At 41.2% G+C, this 18,221-nt stretch overlaps 1 long non-coding RNA gene across 6 annotated transcripts in view; it reads left to right on the plus strand.

Moving 5' to 3' along the window:
- The first annotated feature begins 211 nt into the window (after positions 1-211).
- Positions 212-18,221, plus strand: part of LOC109280773 (uncharacterized) — a 117,557-nt gene continuing 99,547 nt past the window's right edge. For 2 of the 6 annotated variants that reach the window (XR_002087182.2, XR_009459744.1), the window contains exons 1-4: positions 212-390; positions 4,141-4,182; positions 5,675-6,371; positions 7,221-7,305. This is a non-coding gene — a long non-coding RNA (uncharacterized LOC109280773). Of the gene's footprint in view, positions 391-2,533; positions 2,671-4,140; positions 4,183-5,674; positions 6,372-7,220; positions 7,306-18,221 lie in introns of those variants that run through there. The other 4 variants (XR_009459745.1, XR_009459746.1, XR_009459748.1 and 1 more) reach the window with 4 other exon arrangements.

Here is an 18,221-nt window from a genome sequence, read left to right on the forward strand (position 1 = left end):
ATGGGCTTAGGGAAAAGGCACCTGATAAAGAACCTGGGGAACAGGCTTGTGGCTCCTAATATCTGGTACAGTGAGGCCACATACCTTCTTTCACAGCTACTTAACCCTATTGTCGCAGGGTACTGGATGCGTCTGCCACTTGAAGTGCTCAGGCAGCCTGCTGAGCCACCAGCAGGTGAGGGTCAGGGCTAATTGCAGTCAGCTGAGGCAGGGGGCAGGCAGGTGAGGCTAGGTCTGAGCAAGGGCATCTCCTGGCTGGAGGAGGGCTGCCTGTAGACATGGTATAAGCCCAGACCCTGAGAGCAGGGCTGGCAGTAACATTTTGGCAGCTGGTGAAGGAACATCCCCCAGCAGGAAGGCTGCTGCTCCTGAATGCCAGCAAGGAGAAAGGTATCTGAAACACCTGGATGTTTGGGTAGGAACTAAGGGGGTTGGAGGAGGCTCCTGAAGACCATAGGCAAAGGGAGAAAATATTATTGGGGGGGTGGGGACTGAGCACGCGCGCGCACCCTCCCAGGAGGTAAGTCTGTGGAGGGGAAGGGGCAGGGGGAGAAGGAAGGGATGGGGGGCAGGGGCAAGGGTGAATAGGGCTCCAGGGCAGGGGTAGGTTGTGGGACAATCAGAGCCCCAAGTGGCTCATCCAGGAGTGTGTAGGGGAGGGGGACTCCCACTGCTGCGTGCCCTCTGGGGGAGGCAGGGGGGCCACATGCCTAGTGCATTTGTGTGTGGGCCAGGGGCAGGCTGCTATTGTGTGCCAGCCTCTGGGCCCTACTGCCTTTGCTGCTGCTGCAGGTGCTGCGTGATGCCATGTGCCTGCCACCCTTGGGCTGTGCCACGTCCCCTGCCTACCCGGCAGTAGCAGGCACATGGCGTCACACAGCTCTCACAGCAGCGGCAAAGGCAGGCAGCAGAGCACAGATCCCCAGCCCACAGTGGCAGCCTGCCTCCATCCCACACACAAATCATAGGGTATGTGCCCCCCTGTATCTCCCCCAGGGTGCACAGTGGCAGGAACCTCCCTGAGGCCCTGGATGAGCCTCCCAGGGCTTCAATCATCTCACAACCTGCTCCAGGGCCTTGTTCACCCCTGCTCCTGCCTCTGGTCCATTCCGCCCCTCACTGTGGGGGCCTTGATATGCCTCCTCCCACTCCTCCCTTCACAGACTGAGGCTTTCCTGCCATGCTAAGCAGTGATCCACATGCTGGGCTGTGAGTGTCTGAGTCTGTGCTCACCCCTCTCCCCTTGCTGCCGCCACCTGGAGCCCACGCCTGGGCTGCCCTGCAGCTCTACCCTCTGCTCTGCATTTGGGGGAACTAAGTCCTATTAGCCCCAGCCTTCTGCCGCCTATGCTGGGGACCCAGGGTGGGGGTCCAGAGCCCTGAGAGAAGGGCTGAGTGCCTGGGCCCTGTTGAGAGGCCAGACGAGCTTGAGGAGAGAGGGGCCAAATGCAGAGGAGCCTAGTGAAAGAGCACCTGGGAGAGGGGCTGAAAGTCTGTGGGCTGATTGAGGGGTCTGGATATGCCCAGAAAAGAAAGGGGCCATAGAGGAAGATCTGTGGGGGACTCTGAGCCCACAGAGAGAGAGTGATCTATGGAGGGGCACAAGTGGATGGACCCACAGAGGTAAGGGGGCTGACTGCCAGAGAACTGACCCTGAGAATCTCAACTGGCCTGTGAGGGGGCCAGGACCAGGACAGGCCAAGAGGTGCAATAGATTACAGAAGAGATTGCTAGAGAAGGGTGGGCATGGAGTTCTTGACTGGGCTGAGGGGGTGGGGAGGGCCTAGGAGAGGCCAAAGGCCCCTGGGGGTCCTTTGCTGAGAGAGGAAGGGGTGAAGGGGCGTGCAGCCCAGAATGACAATGGCTGGTGGGTCTGAGAGTGAGCTGGGGCCAGAGATGGAGGCTCAGGGCCAGGAGGGCCCAGCAGTTACCAGTCTATGAGATGCATAGGACATGTAAAATCAGGAAGGCCTGAAGATCAGTTCTGGGGAAGACCTGAAACGGCACCCTACTGGAGCTGGTAGGTGTGGTAGGGCTGCCTGCGGCAGGGCAGCCTCTGTGAAACGCCATGCATGAGCCACCCAGGGAAAGGTGAGGATGGGGCACTGGAAAGTCTCAGCTACCACTGCTTTGTGGGTTACCCCATGGAGGAGAGAGGCTAGGGGAGCACAACCCAACAGAAAAGCACTTGGCAGGGAGACTGGGGATCATGTGGGTCCAGAGATCCAGTGAAGGGCCAGGGCAGACTGGGGACCACGTGGGTCCAGTAGCCCAGTGAGGGGCCGGAGAGCAGAGTGCAGGGCTGGATGGGTCTTAGGGCCTGGTGGTGATATCACTTTAGGCTAAAAAGACCTTGTTGTGAATGGAATTTAAGTAAAGAAAAAAATTCATTGCTGTTTTCGTATTTGGTAGTTGAACCAGAGATGGAAAGTTCTTAGAAGAGCTGAAATGTCTTTTTAACAGCCATCTGTTGGGTCCGAATAAGTGAATGTGAGTGCCTGATTGCTCAGCTAGTAGACTTGATAAACTTAAAACAAAGAAAACAAGATAGAATTATGTAGGAAAAAGGACAGAAAAAGAAAAAAAAAGAGACTAATTATCTGTGTTGTTCCCAGAAGATGCCTTCAGTAACCCACTTCTTGTTTTATAAACATCTAAAATAGAAAACAGGTAAAATATTTAAAAACTGGAATCTTCAGTGAAGCTAATGATATTTAAACTGCTGAGAGAATGAAACATGAGGGTTTTTTTTATTTTTAATTGTCTGAACTGATTGCTGTTCTCTTTTATTTTTTTATCTTTGTATGTCTGCAAACAAAATTAATAACAAAGATGCGCTGAAACCTTTGTGTCCAGGCAACCTGTTTAGAACACAACCTTACTTGTTGGTCAGAATGCATTGGATGCTTAATTTTCCAGCTCCCTGAATTTAAAATATAAAAACCAAATCTGGACAAATCTTACAATGGAAAATCATCTACATGATCAATATTCAAGTTTTTAAAGCATTTTACTTTTATTAAAGGCATGAATGTAAAGTTCTTATAATTGGAATATTTTAATAGTTTTATAGACTATTTTAATAGTCTGCAAAGAAACTTTTTATGCTTTGAAAAGTCAGAAACTATCACCTGAGGTGTTGTACTAATGTGGTGTCTTACTGATATTTTAGCAATTCATATAACCTCTTTGGCCAGAGGTTTATAGCACTGTTGGGGTTTGAAGCTGTAAGCGGGGATGCTCTTTGAATTTTAGTCTTTGCAGTCCTGGACGGTTGGAATGTCCTGCCATCACTCCAGGCATGGGGAGGGTCAGGGAGATTTGGCTTCTCTGAAGAATCATAAAACTAGAGATGAAAAAGACCTAGTGAGCCATGTAGTTCATCTGCCTCTGGGGGAGAAGGTACAGGGCAATAGCAGATGTCAGTCGGAAACTCCTAGTCTGCCATTATAGAGGATTAAAGGATTAATTGCCTCTCCATGCCTTTATGCAACAAGTGAAAAAATCTCTTTGAAATTTATTTACTAAATAATGTCTTAGGCATTTGGCATTAAATAATGTTTTGAGGGTATGTGTCACATGTTAGCAATGAGTTTTGCTGTTAGCTTTATTGTCATGGTTTCAAGATCATCTACAATATGTAGTCATCTAGTATAAAGCATTTCCTCCTCAGTAAGCAGTGCTGGGTCCCAAACCAAAAGCATGCGTCTGAATATCCCTGCATGCTAGGAAGTTCTGAATATGGGCCTAGACTGGGTTATAATTTTTCACAAGCTGTGGTACTAGGAACAATACAGTTGTGCTAGGGTAATGATCTGCCCAGGGTGATATACCTTGTTTCTCAGCAGATGTTTTTTTAGGGAAAACACTTGAAGGGAGAAAGTGTACTTTAATCTGAATAAGAGATTCAGAATCTGGCCTGAAGTAGTTTCAGTTTAAAAATCTGGCTGAAACCCATTATTTTCCTGACATGTGAGAGGTCACTCAGAGTAGGTTGCATTTGTCTTCGGAGTATGGCTTTCCCTCCCTTTTTTGTACATGCTTACATGAAATAGTAAAAATATTGACATGTCATTGAGATATGATTTACTTCCCATTGATGTGAATGGGATAGTTTATATCTCATGGCTTTTGTTTCAGGCTCTCTGCAAGCTCAGATACAAGTTCCCACTGCAGTTACATGTAAGTCTTATTGCCAGGTTTGTTGGCACAATATTTTACAGCTTACTTACAAAAGCAAATAGGGAGTTTGGAAGACTGCTTGTGTAATTGACATGTCTGTCTTATGTCTTACAAATGATCAGAGCAGTAAAAAATGATCCTTACCAACAGATGCTGAAATACTCAACAATAGAAGTGCAAAAAAATTCCCCTGAAGAAGAGCTAGAATCTAGTTGTAATGCTGTGAGCACTATACATTACCATATTTCATTCATGATATAATCCATTGTAAAAGGGCAATAAAAAAGCCACTAAAGACTGATTGACTGGAATGTTGGTTTAGCCACCGGTTTATTTATTTTTTAAATTGTTGACGTTCTATTTCAGGTTTATTAGAAACAGACAAGGCCATGTCTCATTGAAACCTAACTGGTTTGAATCATTAATAAGCAAAATAGGCTTTTATCACTATCAGTAGTGATTACTGTTTCATACAGTTAATTTTTAAAGGTCAGCTTTCTTTATTTTGCCTCTAGTCCTGAACAATTTAAATGACTCTAAATGTAGCTACGGAAATGATTACTGGCAGTCAATATTACTGAAGAAATAAATTCCCTGGGTTATCATTTCAGCAGTATGTACACAGTGGGCGTGTCTACATGTGATGCTATGTCGCTGTAGCAACGCGCTACAGTGACATAGCACCTGTGGGCAGAACCATGACGTTGCCACTACGTTGTTGGAGCAACGTGCTCCCTTGGTATAGCGTGTTGCTATGGTGATGTAGTGGCTAAAAATAACTGTGCACTGCCAGTATGGTGCAGTCTGGGCTGTTACTGTGCCGTCATTTAGTACTTCCAAAAGGAAGTACTAAATGATGGAGCAGTAATAATGGTGCCATAGGGGCACGTGTAGATGCACCCAATGTGTCACAGTTTGAAACTTCAGGATTAACTACTAGTCTTGCCAACACCGAGTGTGTATTTGTTACCTTGACAATCGCAATTAATATTCAGATGGTTATGAAGGGAGAATTGTTTGGTGATTTTCATCTCATTCTTTAGGTAATAAACTGGAGAAAAGAATGTATACTTCTGTTTTAATGCAGTTCAGAATCAGTTGATAAAGTTGTGCCTGTAACTGTACACAGTCAATGTCAGTTAGGATACAACTCTATTAGAGATTTTAGAAATTTACATAACAACTGTCAGCACCATTGCATATATTATTTATAACAACAATGTAGTATCGTTGTAGGGGATTTATAAGCATTGTGCACTGGGGCAGAATTTCAAGTTTGGGCCTTCATTAAATTTTAATTCAGCAACTTAATTCAGCTAGGTAAGTGCTGATAGCAAGAACACCCAAACTCTTCCCAATTCTTGAAATGAAAATGCTATCTTGTGCTCAGTGCCTCAACAACCCTGAGGGACAAATTTTAATGTGCTTATGAAAATGTATTTACCTTCAGCATATTAACTCAATTTCTCTTCCAACTATGTTTAATTTTAAGGATACCAGCCCAATGGAGTCGCAATCAGCTGTGTACTGATGAAGACTGTTGCATTAAAAATGATTGTACAGTTGTTGCGTATAAAATATATGATAGGTTGAAACCCAGTTTTATCCATATTTCCCATGTTTGAATGTTCATTACTTTGTTCATAATTGCTAAGAAAGAGCTAATTAAAGGGAAAATGGCTTTCATTATTTCTATCATAATAATTTGTATCAGTTAAGGAGGCAACACAAACAAGAGAATAAATGTGTTTGTAAATGAACCATAAGGGGACAAGTCACTAGCTAAAGGTCTGAGGTAAAAGAGGGATTCAGATCCTGATCCCTTTCCTACAGCTTGGACTGGGTCCTGGGCTCGTTACAGAACCTGGCTGCACAGGGATACAGAATTCTACCTGCTTTTATTCCATGTTAGGGCCAGGGCCCCAGCCTTTTTTCTCTTTGTACTTTGTTTTCCATCCTCGACTGGAAGTGCCCCTACTTCTTTTATGATATATTGTCCCTGGGAATCCATAGCGAACAAGTGGATCTGCACAGATGTCCCTTCTCTCTGCCTTGCTGCCCAGCCACATTTGCATTTTGCTGACCCAGCAGAACCTGAGCTTCCAATGCTGGAACACTCTCCAAGGGGAAGGGTTGAGAGGAACCTAGAGCATGAAGTGGAAAGTAGACAGAGTTTACATAACTTTAAGGTATTACATTCATTATTTTATTTTGTGGTTTGGGACAGGGGAAGATCTATTTTCCTTTTGAACTGGTCCATACTTGTCCTACCCATTATGATATCGCCTATCTGGAACACTTCCCAGAAGGGACAGCATGCAGCAGAGGTGGACATTCCTGCTTATGCAGGTTCAGGTTCACGTCTGAATGCAGGAGGAGGAAAATTTTCCAAGTCATGGAAATTTTAAAGAGTGAATTTTAATGAGTAACTTTAGCATTAAAATGGAATCAGTATTAAGAGTAGTATTTTTGTAGTGAACCTGGGGCTTGGAAAATTTGGCTTCCCTACTCTGCCATGATCCTTCTTTGTGGCATAGGGCACATCATTTACATTTTTCTGCATAAGTGTTACCTTCTGTGAAATTGAAAACAATTGTATCAGGGCTGTGCAACATTTCCTAAAGAAAGAAATACACAAAGCCATTATTTTCCATTGCATTTCTACAAGTTAATATTTCTAGTTCACAATTCACCATTTTACCATTGAATTGGTGGAAATTTTTTAAATTCAATGCTTTGAATTTTTTTCATCTTGAAAACATATTTTTGCAGCTGTTTACTCTATTTATTAATTTTTTTAGAATTTTTATAAAAATCTAAAAGAATAAAAAGTATCAGACTATGAGTTTTTCAATATTGTATTTAAAACTAACATTTTCCCTCTTTCCTTTACCATACAAAGCTACATTTCTTATTCATTAATGTCTATTGGTACTTTCATATTCTTGGATAACTGGAATTATAACATGTTCTTAGCTGTTTTTCATTTTTTAAGATTTGTCCATATTGTAGAAAATATATTTATTTTTTTCCTACAGATCAATATCATTGTTTCAAGAAATAGTTTGGACAGCGCAGAGGCATTATAACTAATGGACACTTTCATTCAAATTTATATATGAGGTAATTAACTAGTTCTAATATTATCAGTGTTTCAATATTATGCATTTTATAAGGTAAAAACCTTGAAAATGTATATGGTGAATTAGCAGCTTAGACTCCTTCTCTTCCTACATTACAGTGATATCTTATGTTCTCTCCCCGCCCCAAAGGATCTTGGGTAAATGGCACACTGCTCTGTGTGTGTGTGTGTGTGTGTGTGTGTGTGTGTGTGTAGTATAGGGTCTATGTGTATGTACATATCTTATATTGCAAGAATTACTCAAATAAGCTTCATCATATTTTTAAATAAATAGAGCCTCTAGGAAAAGATCTCAGAGAGAAGGATACAAATCTCCAGAAGTGACCTATGGCCTCTATTGAGACATCTCTGGCCTGATTCATAGAAGGGTGAAGGATCCAGAGTTACAATTAGATTCAATGAGAGTTGTTGGTATGTCTGAAAATCTAACCCTAATTTCTCAAGTAGGATACCCAAAACTCATGGACAATTTAGAATTTGAACCTAAATCGTCCTATAGGAGGCTATCAGAAAACACATTTAAAGCCGCTGTTAGTTCATAATCGTGCATTCCTTGATGCAGGTGCCTGTTTGTAAAGAAGCAGTTCATTTTGTGTGCTGTAAACAATGTAAATGATGGTAAAATACTGTTTTTATATAAATACCAGTTTTAGAAACTGGTGAGAACAAAAAATAAAGGACCTGATCTTAAGCCCATTGAAATGAAAGGAAATAATTGCATTGACTTTAATGGACTGTTCACTCAGCCTGGGGTGAGTGTTTTCTTCATGTGACTGTTTGACTCCTGTTTGGTACAGGTCAGTGCAAGTACTCTTTTGGAATTCAGCATCTTTCTAAATCATCCAGAAAGGTGGATATTCTTTGGGTTGTGGCACCACCTCAGACAATTTCCTTGTTTTTGACATATTTCCTGGTATGCATAGATTTTAAAATAGAAAAATCAAGATAATATGCAGCGTCAACTAAAATTAATACTATCCTGAAAGTGAAGGAGAATGAAAAATGCTTGCAAAAATATCTATGCTAGAAATAGATACTGTGATAAGAGGTGACATTTGGGCTTTGAGACTTTCTTTGGGCTACAGACATGAAAGAACAAAGTTAACCTTGTTCTATTTTTTCCCATAGCCTGAAGAAGGCCTCATGGCAGAGATTTCATTCCTCATTTTATTTTTCTGTTTCTAGTGTGTGGTTTGCTTTTTCATTCTTTTTTATTATTTTTATAACTTATGTGTTGATACAGCACCAGGTTTGTTTTATAAATGAATACGTTATCTGTTTACTATTCAAATACCATTTTAAGCAGTTTTGCTCAGCACATTTGAATTCAAAATCCTATTAAAGATGCAATATTCCTTTGCCACTTTGTTCCCTACTGTGTTGACATTGAGTTTCTCCATTTTAAATAGAAATATAATATTGTATATCTGATCAGGGTGATGTAATTTCCAGCATTGAATTACTGATATTTGGACAGGCTGTTCACCTTCCTATCATGGAAATGTTGTACTCTCACACCTTTTTCCCTCTGCATTTACAAAATGCATTATTAGCTTGGCTATCTTGCAATTGCTCCACAGAAACACTTTCATTTTAAATCTGGAAAGCTTATCTCTATGCTTCCTACCATCTGATGGAAGTCATGAGAATTGCTGAGTTAAGATAAACACCCTCATTTTGCTGTAGACAGGGGAGGGGTGAGAAGCAAAATGTTAATTTGTTTTAAAGTTAAAAGTACTGACCCATGCACTGAAGATAAGCATATCTAATTTTAAATCTTCCATATCTATTGTAATGTCTAATTGCATAGTTAAATGAGCTGTAAAAGCAGAAATGTCGCTATAACCTCTAAACAATTTTACACAGTTCTAGAACATTTGAGATAACAAAAGAAAGCTTAAGAAAGCTTTTCTCCTCTAGTAATACTCATACTTCAGAGGACACAGTTTATTGAACAAGAAATGGTTTCTGCTTGGCCAGCATTTTCTTATTATTGTAGGTACACTTATATTTTAGAAGGCAATGAGATACATCATATGGTCTATAAACAGTATGAAATGGCCTAAAACATTAGTTGGTCAGTCGCTATGGGCTCAATTCTGATCTTGAACTGATGTAAATCTTGAGCAACTGCCCTGGATTCAGTGATTTTTTTTTTTACTCCAGGTAAATTGAAGTACTCTCAACTCTTAGTACTATGGTAGCATCTGGGGGCCTAACAAGGTCAGATCGTAACAGTGCCAGGCTCTATGGGTGTTTCCAGATGTAACCCACCCCCCCACCCATGGCACTCTACTTTCAAGTTGGCGTGTTCCCTCACTGAGCCCCATGCATGTCCAGACGAGGCAACACTTTCAACCTGCCTTGCCCAACGTCTGTAGATTGGGTGCTTTAGTGGGGATTTTTGGTGCTTTTATCTAATAGCTGATTGACTCACTTTTGGCTAAAAGCACCAATACCCCCAGCTGAAGCACCCAAACGTTACAGATGCTGCAGGACTGGGTTGAAATAACATGCTGCTGCTTCCAGTAAAGTGCATTTTTTTTAAATGTCTGCAAGCAGCCTAAATATATTAAAAAAGACCATTCTTGCTCAAATAGCTTTCACAATGATTGGTTTAAGACAAACTGCAATGATTGGAAAGCTTGTCATAAAGACTGGCTTGAGGTGCTTCTCCATGGGCAAAAAACCCAGCATCCAAGTCTCCTTAGCTTTTTTTTTTTTCTTTTTTATGATCTCAGGCAAGCAACATAGGGCCACATCTCATGTTACACTTAGCATGTATTAAATGCACTTAAAATGTGAGTGACCACATATATAAGCAGTAAAACACATGCTCATAGCCCAGTAAAGTTATGACTTTTCACACAAGGAGTATTCTGGATTGTATTAAGCAACATATGTTCAGCTGTCATCTGACTGCTTCCTGGAGATAATACAGGCAATTTGCAGTCCTCACCCAGCCATGACATCAGCAGGGACCCCTCTGCTGTACCAAGCCTCCAGGTAGGATAAAGAAAGCCACACATCTGAGGAGGAAGGATCCTGGATCTTTCACTTTTCAGGTTCCTTCAGGATCCTGCAACCCGGAAAGGTCCTAGGGTTAGGACTAACAATCAGCTGATTTGAAATGTTCCGTGTGATAAGGCCCATAACCTCTTTGTCCCTCAGTTTTTCACCTGCAAAATGGGGATAATAACACTTCCCTACCTCACAAGGTTGTTGTGAGGATAGATGCATTAAAGATTGTGAGGCACTCAGTTTCTATTGTAATGGGACTACATGCATATCTTACCTTGACTATTTTGGATGAAACCAGAAAAGACTATATGGATATGTACTCTGAATCTTTTGTAGCATTTACTGACTTAAATAATTCCATGGAGCTGCTTATGTTGGTAAGATCTATGTAATACACATAAGGATGGCAGACTTGGTAAAAGGGGTGAAAGGAGAAGAAAAGGGTGACAGTAAAGTTAAACTTCTTGCACAGATGGTATGGTTTATAGCTGTAATAAATAGAACAGAAATAGTACCCCGGGCTGACTGAAATTAGTATCTGGCCTTTTGTACACTACCTACCAAATGTGTATTATATAGCACATTGGATGTTTGCTTTCCTTGGACAGGATATCAGTCCTTAATTTTTGATACTGACATAATTATTTGTCCTTGTTTCTTCCTGTACTAACAGTAACAATGTAGCTTGCATTGAGAAATGAATTCACTTGCCATGTTCTGAGGGCAGTGTCACACCTTACACTTAGGACACGTTAACTGTACTTAAAATGCAAACACCCGTGCGTTCAAGAAGTAAAACACACTAAGTGCAACAGCATCAGCAAAGTTAGGACTTTTTTGTGTGAGAAGTTTCTCCAGATTGTATTAAGTAACATGTGTTCTGCTATTGTCTAACCACTCCACAGAGATAATAGGAGCAATTTGTGGCCCTGAGACTTTACCAGAGTCTTGAACTGGATCTGGTGTTGTGCAAACATGCTTTTTAGGAGCTGCAGACAGGGGGGCTGGAGTCTTGAACTGGCTCCAGTGTGGTCTCCAGGCTGGGACTGACAATCGGCTGATTGGACATCTTACAGATATCTTGAGGACCCCAGTTCTGTGCTGGGGCTGGGTTTGACAATCAACTGATTGCAGGTGTGATCAGAAGCATGGAAGCTTTTGTGTACTTGCAGAGGTTTGTTTATTCAAGTGAGACTAGGTAGGAAATAATGGGACAGCCATCTTTATTGTGCTGACAAAAGACTGAACTGAATCCTTTTCAAGCACAGCAGCAACCAGCAACAGGAGACAATAACAACATGGAATATCCCACCTACTAGTGAGAGTGAAGATCCAGCCCTAGAGTCATCCCCAGGTCCAGCACTTCCCACTTAGATAATATAATCCTTAAAGTACAAGGGTTGGATAGTGACTTCTTAAATGATCTGATTTCAGGGGTTGGAATCATCTCACTGGAGACTTGGGTCTTCCTGAATCACTTCAGTAACTGGAGGATTTGAAGGGTATAGAGGAACAGCTGATGGATTCCTAAGAATTGATGCACTTTGAAGTCTTCTGGATTGGGAGATGGTGCATCATCAGGAACTTGACCTCATATGAGGTCACCATGTCTGCAAAGCACCTGGCCATCTGGAGTCTTGGTCTTGTATGACACCAGTTCCATAGCTTCTAGTACAGTTGTAGGCATTCACTGTGGCCCAGTTGCATTGTTTTGAATGGGCACAGGATCATTTGGTTTTATGAGGAGTACAACGGGAGTAAACTGTGAGGGATTTACTACTGCTTGTAGAACACCTTGTTCTATAAGATGATCAATCTCTGCACCAGTTTTTGGATGGGAAGTGTATGCAACATGAGGCTTCATTTGAATTGGTGCCACAAATGAAATAGATGGGCCTAACTACACACCTAGCTCTTCTTCAAAAACTCCTTAAATTCCTGAATTGTGTTTGTCACAATGCTGTATGTCTTGTTAATTTAGGGCCTGGACAGACATAACACTTGAACTATTTCAAGATGTCACTGACTGGGAACTGGTTCACAACTGTCAGATTAGAGGTTCAGTGGTATCCACATTCACACTGCCAGGGGCCCTAAGTAGAACAGTCACCTTTCAGGCATTTCAGTGCTGTCAAACCACCACCAGAGGGTCGTAGTGTCTCCATCACTTTTAAATAGCATTTTCCCCCAAGCTGCTTATCTATTTCATTACATTTATGGCAGTTGACCAGGCTTTTGGGCATCCCAAGTTGATGTGGCATGGCAGTTTGCGGGGGGGAGAAAGTGGTGTCTCTGTTTCTGAAAATAGTTCAGGGGTTTCTGCGGTGCTGGGTGCTCTGGGGGGCTGGGGTTTGCATAGGGTCTCTATGTCAGTTGCCAGGAATGGAATGCAATTGACCACTGAATTGGGGAAAAATGCTGTTTAAAAGATGTGGAGACCTTGAGCATAGGCACCTACCCACTTAGCCAGCCTCACAGTCCAGATCTGCCTGGGATGCCCTGAAGCCTTATCAATTGCAGCCAATCGAATGACTCTGACAAGCTGCTTGGGGGAAAGTGGGGTTGGGGGTGCCCAATGTCTCTGCAGAGTCCTCAGCATTCTGGGAACCTAGAAGAAAGGGTACCCCCTGTATGCATCCCGTCGCAAGCCAGATCAGCTTGGATGGCAAAGACGGGATCAAGTGTAGGCAATAATGGTTGGGGCAATAGAATTCTGTTTGTGTGCCAGAGTAGCCAGTTGTTAGGCATGAATGAGGAGCTGAGCAGTGTGTGATGCCTGGAGGACTGACCAGACACTTATCATAGAAAGCTTGGTGTCTTCATATAGCACTGAAATTGTTCAAGGATAACTATTTTCAGAATAACAGCTGCTTATCCAGGTACACTTCTGAAACATTGCAGGAGGTTCAGAACATTCTAAATTGCCTTGTGCTCCTTGAGGCTTGCAGTTTAAACAGCAGTTAAAACAGTTTAAGGGGTATGCTCTGGTGCTTAGTTGCTCAAATTGTCCTCCACCTAGTAAGCTTGCTCAATTTCCTTTGGCATTTTTGGAGTCTGTGTTGTTGAGGACTTCAGTCCGAACCCCTCACACATGAGTTGATCCCTCAGTAGAGACTAAAGATTTGTACCAAAGTTGCAGTTCTTGGACTATCAATGCAACTCAGCTGTGTAGGTGACAATCGCTGTCGGAAAGCTGATTGCATTTGAAGTGGAATGGTCTATTGTCTCAGACTGAAAACATCTGTGATTTTTTTATTTTTTTAGTAAGGTGAGGATTTCTTTGTTGGTCTTGTCACAAGGTTTGACTAGGGACATGAGTGAATGAACAGTGTCAAAAGCCTGTGAGTCAATGACAGTCATTATCAGTGCTTGCTTCTGGTAAGCTTCCAGGTAGAAGATGAGCTGGTTGGTTTAGGAGTCACAGGAAACTCCTAAGTGTGGCCCAAGGTAGCCGTTGTGGAGAGCAGCTGCACTGAACATGCCATGGGCAGGAAGGAGCCCTCTGGTCTGGGTTCCCTGGTGGCTCAAATCCCTTTCTTCCTTGGAGCGCTCAGCACTTATGACAGTATCCTGCTGATTGGGATCCTGTCCTTGTTGCTAGTTTAGCGGACTGCAAAGGTTTATTTGTCTTAGTGAGCAGAGTAACATGGGAGCAACAGGGCGATTACCAGTACTGTGCAAAAAAAAGGCTTAAGTAAATGCTATTTAAACATTTAAACAGCAGGTAACAACAGGAGACAGAGGCAACCTGGAATTGCCCCACCTACTGACAGGAATGCATGTATGGATGCCTGCCCTCCTCCCCACCTCACACACTCTTTGCTTGGTACATAAAAAGAAGCATGAAAGAATTATAGTGAGCTATGAGAAGTGTCTAGCTCCGGGGCAATCCTCATTAGGGTAAGTCTGGATTCTCCTAGATCCTCTTGACCCAGAGCAGCAGTTGTATAGCTGTACTAGGTATGCCCTGTAAAAATGGGCTATGGAACAGTTCATGGGGCAGACCTAACTTGTTAAGAGTCTCCCATTGCCACACAAAACTTCTGTGTGGTTAGGAAGTGCTACTTGCTTCATGTTATTTATGGGGATCAGAGAGACTGAGGCCAGGATCTTTAAAGGCATTAAAATGCCAACTTCCCACTAAGGATCTGGGCCTATTCAAGGTCCCATAGGAAATCTCTGGGAAAGTAGAGAATCAAACCTGGGTCCTGGATCCATAGCTAGGATTTTCACACCCAGGATCTCTCATGGGTTCCACTGACCCATGCTTCCTCCCCGAGGACAGTCTATTCTCCTGCCAATGTAGGTTTCTTACCTACCTAACCTAGTGTGTTGTCCAACTCCTTGTCAAATGACTCAAGTGATAGGTTCCATGATAATCAGCAGTGAAAGGGATTTACCCAATAGAACACTTGTCCTCACTTTTGTCCTATTTTTTCCTTTACTTTAAATTTTCTTGCCTTGCCTCCTTTATAGCACCCGTACCTACTTGGGTCACCTGCAACCAATAATGAAAAGAAATTCTTCACATTGTCAAAGAGTGCTGTTCTATTATACACATAGTTGAAAATTAGGCTGGCAACACTAAAAGATTTACCAGTATGGGTGATGAGATGTACTGTAATTTTTGGCTGCAAACTGTTCACATAGTTTAGCAAGAAAAAGTTCATTTAAACACCAGATGGTTCAGTACTGTGATGAAAGAACTAGAATTACAATCAGATTGAAACTACACTCAGACTCAAAGCACATTAGTAGCTTTGTTGAAAATGGAGTGAATTTGCCACGCTGCAGGAATCAGGGATCAGAAGACAGACTAAACTTTTTTTGTATATGAAGTTCTCTAATCTCTTTCTAAAACAGCGTTAAAATTAGTGATAGTAAAATAGAGTGGGTGCAATCCTGGCCCACCTGAAGAGGATGGCAAAACTTTAGATGACTTCAGGGGGCCAGGATTTCACTGAAAGCATTTGGATGTTCAATGTGGTTACATTTAAACCTCTGGTAAAGCATTGCCCGTTTCCTCCCTCTTATTGCAGTACTTATAACAAGTGTATTTCCATTTTGAGTCCTCTCTCAGTATCCTAAAAGCAGGAAGCATTTAATGGAGAAAGTTTTAAGCTTCTGTTAGTTTGAAGAATTTTCATGGGGAAGCCTGGGGTATCTTGCTGATAGCATTTGCTATTTTCAAGGCTAGCTCTTGGGCTATGTTCCTAATAAAGAGTCAAAATATTGTATACCTTCATCAATCATAAGAGCAATCCTGATCTTCAGCATCTTTGGTATAAGGTCTTTTACTTTTTTTTAATTGACTGTTCCTGTCCTAGAGCATTGTTTCTAACCCATCACATTGTGCATAAGACTTTTTGCTGTTGGTTATGGCCATAGTAAAAAATTATTTTATCAGTACTTTTTGCCCAAAAGCTAGGAAGGATTGTAGGCTACTACTTTAGAGAGGTCAGTGACCCACAGCCATTGGTTTTACAGGTCTCATCAGAAATCTCTGGTTCAGAAAAAAATGATAGGAAGAAGTGAGAATGAATTAAATTTTAGAAAATAATTTATGAAATTCTTTCAAGTAATGCAATGAATTTACAATGGCTTATATTTTCAAACCGATGTTTTAAGGGAGCATGATTAGAAATTGATGTCAATATATTCAGACATGGATGCCTAAAGTTACTTACCTTTATGTATGTTTGTGTTTGAGCTTGAAAATATTTTATTGAAAAAGAGGATTGTTCTTTATGTTTATACCTTCCCACAAGTTGAAGACTTTCTACCTGATATGTGAAAAGCTAGAGAATGAGTCCCATATGTCATGAAAGCCAAACATAAATATGTTTTAGTGGCATGTCCTAGGTTTTGCTGGGGTTGTTTTTTTTTATTATTATTATTATTATTTTTTTACTGCTACTAAAGCATGTTCATTGTAATTAGCCAGAACTGGGAAAGGAAAAATTAAAGCAATTAATTCATCTGTTCAGTTTGTAGATTTGTGAGCAACTGAACAGCAAAACTAGGAGTCACTACCTGAATTAATAATATTTCATGTTTTAGATTGATTATTTCTAAATGTTAATCAATTCAAACCAAATGGTTGCTGTTGATTCATTCATTTTTCAATTTGCTATTTGTTTGACTTCACATAACTGACAAAGTATTAAACTATAGCTTCAATTACACTGTTGTTGCTACTAGAATTAGTAGCTACATCTTTATAACATGTTAACTTAGTAATAGTTAAGATACATCTGTACATGAATATAACATTGTATTCTTGGTCATTTTAAGGTGGTTGCTGTAATATGTAAATGAAAGTTATAACATATCTTCTTTGTTAGAGAAACAGGACAGATTTGAGAAGAGCACAGAAACTCTACAGAAATATAAGTGTTGTTAGATTTTTTTGGTCATATTTAATATGTGAAATGGTATTCTTGTATGCTAACCCAAGCAAAAACGGTAGTCCTGACTTTCAGTGTGTATGCGTGCGCATATGCACTTTATATAGTGGTGAACTTTTCTGCCTTCTGCGTAAGACAGTGTGTGGCATCTATTTTATTTCAACACTTCTTCATCTTCTCATCTTTTGTCACTATATCTAAATTTGAATAAAAAAATAGGTACATACTATTACCTGACCTGTAGCTTTAGTAAGGTCCTAGTTGGTACATAGGCAGGCCAGTAGGTTTTCTGTAGTCCAGAAGTTTCCTCCACATTCAAATGTGGTGTTTGCATCATTAGAATATCCCACAGTTGCATGTTAACTTTAGACTTACTGACTCATGTTCAGAGACCGTTCAAGCTTCTCCATGTTGGTAAATCAAGTTCTGTGCATGCAGGGAGATGTTCATCAGTTTTGATATTCATCCTGACTTCCTCCTGGGTCATCTCTAGTTATGACTGCCACATTTTTATTCACATGGCTGGTGGTGTTTCATCCAGCAACTGCATGGTAAAGGGGAAATGTTTTGGTGATTTTAGTCAACTGGGAGCTACAACATGGCCATGTATTTGGGTACCTTTTATCTTCTATCTTCCAGGTGTATTATATTTTGCTTTCTACTGCTCTCTTAATATCTGGAAGGGTAAATCCATTGAGTAAGGGGAGACTATTGGCATTTGTTGGTTTAAGACATCCAGTAATTCAGTTGCAACTTTCATTCAGCATAGTGTCTAGCTTCTGTGCATGTGCCTATCTTTCCCAACTGGGCATGTGTGTTCAGCCACTGAATAACAAAGTGCAAGTGCAGTAGTTCATAATGTTGTTGGATTGGCTTCCCCATTTGTACTTGATGAGCTTCTTTAATATGTTACTCTGGGAACTAACTGCACTCCATCTTTTCTACATGTGTATTATGCAAAAGTGTGCAGTCTAGTGTTACTCCCAAGTAGATAGGATTAGGGCAGTAGGCAAGATCTATTCCATTCCAAGTTTGGCTGAGTATTTTACTAGTATCTCAGTTTTGAATATGGAAAAGACTAACCTGTTGATTATTAGGATTGGCACAGTCGATTTTTTTTAAAGAAATAGACTAAAAACCCATTGAGCGCTCATGCCAAAGTAGCCTTGACTGGGGTGAAGTTCTTAGAGCAGTGGTACTCAAATCACTTTTCATGCCTGGCTAAATTGGTTGATTGTTGGTGTACATGTTAAATAGTATAGGTGCAAGTACACTTCCTTAAGGTAGACTGTTCTTTCATTTATGCCATTGGCTCCACTTCTTACATAATTGGATGTGGAATTCTTGATTTTTTTGGCAAGGATCATATTATCTGTAGTAGTTGGTAATCTTTTGTTGTATCATATATTTTTGCAAAGAGTCTTCAGTGATTTCCACTATAGTGTCATAAGTTGCTGACAGGTCTATGA

Source organism: Alligator mississippiensis, chromosome 2, assembly GCF_030867095.1.
Source record: "Alligator mississippiensis isolate rAllMis1 chromosome 2, rAllMis1, whole genome shotgun sequence".
In the NCBI taxonomy this organism is placed as follows: Eukaryota; Metazoa; Chordata; order Crocodylia; family Alligatoridae; genus Alligator; species Alligator mississippiensis.